Source organism: Microtus ochrogaster, unplaced genomic scaffold (assembly GCF_000317375.1).
Source record: "Microtus ochrogaster isolate Prairie Vole_2 unplaced genomic scaffold, MicOch1.0 UNK13, whole genome shotgun sequence".
Lineage (NCBI taxonomy): Eukaryota > Metazoa > Chordata > Mammalia > Rodentia > Cricetidae > Microtus > Microtus ochrogaster.
The window spans coordinates 6515451-6519938 of NW_004949111.1; the positions used below are offsets into that span (position 1 = coordinate 6515451).

General features: G+C 39.4%; 1 pseudogene; it reads left to right on the forward strand.

Annotated features, from left to right (window-relative positions):
* Position 1: 1 nt before the first annotated feature.
* LOC101997894 lies at positions 2-566 on the forward strand (annotated as a pseudogene).
* The last annotated feature ends 3922 nt before the right edge of the window (positions 567-4488 follow it).

A 4488-nucleotide genomic window follows, 5' to 3' on the forward strand; every position in this document is an offset into this window, starting at 1 on the left:
AATGAGAAAAAATCAGAACTCCATCCTTTATGACAACACGAGTGTACACAAAGTGGAACCGATTACCAAGCATATCAGTTTGGTATGCAGTGGTGCTGGCCCAGATTGCAGAATGCTACGCAGAGCTCAGGAGCTTGTTCAGCAATTCTACCTTGTTTACCAAGAACCCATTCCCGTGGGCCAGCTGGTATAGAGAGTAGCCTCTTTCATGCAAGAGAATACCCAGTCAGGTGGTGTTCGTTCATTTGGCATTTCTTTATTTATTTGTGGGTAGAATGAAGGCCAACAACATTTACTTCAGTCAGAGCCACTTGAAGCTTCTTTTGTCTGGAAGGCTACAGCAGAGGGTAAGAACTGTGTGAACAGGACAACTTTCCTTAAGAAGAGATGTAATGAAGACCTAGAACTGGGAGATGTCGTTCATACAGTTGTCTTAATCCTAAGATTAAGGAAAGCCCTGAAAGGCAAATGACAGAGATAACATAGAAGTTGGGGTCTGCAATGAAGCTGACGTTTAGAGACTCACACTAACTGAAGAGAAGGATTCTTTGGCTGCCATAGCGTAATAAAGACTTGCCTGAACAATCCCCATCTCACACAATATGTGTTTACAATATGCTTTGTTTGTGCAGACTTCTCTCTTTTTAAAAAAATTCATTTCATTTCATTTTACTTTTAAAATAAAAAATAAGCTATTTTTTTCATTTTACATACCAACTCTAGTTCCCTCTCCCTCCCCTCCTCCCAGTCCCTCTACCTACTCCCTCACTTCCATCCACTCCTCAGAGAGAGTCAGGCACAATGCTTAGGGGAAGGTTCAAGGCCCTCCCTACTGTATCTAGGCTGAGCAAAGTATCCATCCAAAGAGCAGGGGTTCCCAAAAGCCAGTACATGCAGTAGGGATAAATCCTGGTGCCACAGCCAGTGGCCCCATAGTCGGCCCTAACCATACAACTGTGACCTACATTCAGAGGGACTAGTATGGACCTATGCTGCTTCCTTCCCTGTCCGGCTGGTGTTGGTGAGCTCCCATTAGCTCAGGTAGACTGTTTCAGTGGGTGAACCATCATGGTCTTGACCACTTTGCTCATTTTCTGACTCGTCCCACTCTTCAACTGGACTTTGGGAGCTCAGTCCAGTGCTCTGCTGTGGGTCTCTAACTCTGTTTCCTTCAGTTGCTGCATGAAGGTTCTATGGTGATATTTAAGATATTCATCAACCTGACAACAGGGCAAGGCCAGTTTGGGAACACTCTGCTCTATTACTTAGGGTCTTAACTAGGGTCATCCTTGTGGATTTCTGGGAAATTCTCTAGTGCCAGCTTTCTTGGTAGCCCCTCAGTCAAAATACCTCTTTCCTTGCTCTCATCTCTGTCCTTCCTCCATCTCAAATATCCCATTCCCTCAAGTTCTCCTTCCCACTTCCCTTCTCCCCTCCCCTTCGGCCCTGCCTTCTCCCCCACCCCCATGCTCCCGTATTTGTCAGGTGATCTTCTCTATTTCCCCATTCCGTGTGGATCTATGTCTGTTCTTCTTAGGGTTCACCTTGTGTGCAGACTTATTTCTATGTGGTTTAATGGATTAATATTTTTAAAATAATAATCATAACAAGTAATATATATTTTAAAATATGAATCCATTAAAACACATAGAAATAAGTTTTCACACAAGGTGAACCCTCAGAATATTGTGTGTGTGTGTGTGTGTGTGTGTGTGTGTGTGTGTGTGTGTGTGTGTACCACTTACATATCTGGTATCCACTGAGGTCAGAAGAGGGTGTTAACTCCCCTGAAACTGAGGGTGTGAGGCCATGTATGTGCTGGGAACTGAACCCAGGTTCTCTGGAAGGGAATCCAGTGCTATTAACTGCTGACCCATCTCTTCACACCTCCAGATTACATGATTTTGTACTTCAGATGCTATGAAGTGCACCAAAACACTCCTAGATTGGATAAACTCTTCCAGTAAAGAAAGATACAAAATCAGCATACAGTAGTTCTTATTTCCAACAGTGAATTTGCTTATAAAGTTATCAGGAAAAATTACACCATTCACAATATTTCAGGCACAAAGAAATGTAGGATCCCTGCTCCCAAAGCACAGCCTCCCCAGCAGCAGAACCAGAGAGATATCTTCAAGATGTCCCTACCTGAAAATACTACCCCCTGAGCCAAAGACAGTGCAGCAGAACCCGCAGCTGAAGGTGGGAAGGAGGTGAGTCACAAAGTCAGAGGACATTTTTATGGACAAATCTCAGTTGGTGACAAGTTTTCACCCTCCTTTGTTGGACAATCTCTCCATACCTTTAACTTGGCTGTACTAATTTATCGACAAATTTGCAAAAATATTGTAATTAGTTGATAGCAACTTCCTACCCTGAAAAGCAATGCACAGTCACTCAGAAATTCATCCTTGTCTCTTTTTAAAACTTTTTTGAAATTAGAATATAATTACATCATTTTCCCTTCGCATTCTTCCCTTCAAACCTTCCCCAAAGGGACCTATCCCTACTTTCCTCCAAATTCACAGCCTCTTTATTCATTGATTGTTATTGCATGCACATATGTATACACATATATATTCCTAAATGAAACCTGCTCAGTCTGGAAAAAGCACTTGCATGTGCATTTTCAGAGCTGGCCATTAACACTGGACAGTCAGTTGGTGTGCTCTTTCCTGCAGAAGACTGCTTCTCCCATTCTCAGCTTTCCTCAGTCACCTATATTTCTCTGGATTTGAGACTTCTTGGGATTTTCCTATTCCAAAATGGCAAGTTCATTGGTGACATCTTTGTTCAGCTCACATTGGGGAATTCAGATTGGTAAGGCTTTCTGAGTGTAGCTTCTTACATTCCTAGGAGACATAGTCTAAAGGAAAACTTCATGATCCTTTGGCCTTAACAATCATTCTGCCCCCTCTTCTGCAATGTTCCCTGAGCCTTGGGTGTGGGATTGTTTCATAGATTTATTCATTGGGTTTCATCCCCTCTTCATATTCATTCAAAGCTTCCCTTTTTCTTCACATATTAAGACCCACACCCTACATGAAAACCAACTGTCTTCTCCCCAGTAGTCATAAATGGACCAATGACATTTACAGAACAAGAAACAATAGCTATAATTTTTATGGAACACAAAAGGCTTCAGATAGTCAAACAAATTCTAAGCAGAAAGAACGTAGCTAAAGGTATAAAATTATCTGACCTCTAACTATGCTAAAGAGTTATAGTAATAAAGACAGCATGACACTTGCATAGCAGAATGTAATAGAAGACACCAAGTTAAACTCACATATCTATGAATGCCTAATTTTTGACAAAAGGTCAAAAACATGCACTGAGAAAAGTCGGCCTTTTCAGAAAATAGTTCTGGCAAAATTAGGCATCCATCTGGTAGAGGTTTATGACCCCATATAGAAAAATTTCTAAAGCCCTCAGTAAAATTCAATTCTACTATAGCCAGGCATATTGGCGCACACCTTTAATCCCAGCACTTGGGAGGCAGAGGCAGGTGGAACTCTATGAGTTCAAGGACAGCCTGGTCTACAGAGAGAGTGGAAAGACAGATTCCAAAGCTACACAGAGAAACCTTGTCTCAAAAAAATAAAACAAAAAAATTAATTCTACTCATAACCAAATTAAGAATGTTTTCAAAATATAAATTCAATATAGAAACAACTATTATTCCTATAACTTTTGTTTCTTAGATAAGCACATTTTTTGAAATGGAAATCAAGAAAGCACTTCCATTTATATTAATTACATTGATTAAAATGCCTAGAAATAAATTTTACCAAAGAAGTTACTCAGTGAAAATAAAGCTCAGTGGGACAGTATTTATTCAGCATGCTCAAAGCCCTTGGTTCAATACCAATATGTATATTGAACAGAACAGAGATTTTAGAAGCAAATTCGTGAATCTACAAAGAACTGATTATTTTTTTTACAAAGATGCTAAGAGCATGAACTGGAGGAATCAAAGTCTTTCCAATACATAGTATATGGTGATATCAAAATAAACATCCAGAAAAACAATACCAGAACTCATTTGTTACAAAAAATACAGGTGAATTAAACATGTAAATTTAAGATATTGAGCTATGAAATGACTGGAAGAAACCATATGGAAATGCCTCAAGATATAAGACAGGCAAGGGACTTTAGACAATGTATCAAAGACAAAGGAAACAAATGGAGAACTATAAAGAAGAGAATGTATGAAACTAAAATGTTTCTACACGACACAGGAAACAACAGAGAACAGAGATACTAAAAGAATGGGAGAAGATATTTTCAAACTATATGTCTGAGGAAGGAAGAAATATCCAGAACATATAAGTAACTACTAATCTGTATAGTAAAAGCTCATTTTATTTTAATGAGCAATTTATTGTTTACCTTTTAATTGTTGTGATAAAATAGTATGACTGACTCTATCTCCATCCATCACCAGATGAAAGTTCTATGATGATATGCAAGATATTCGTCAGT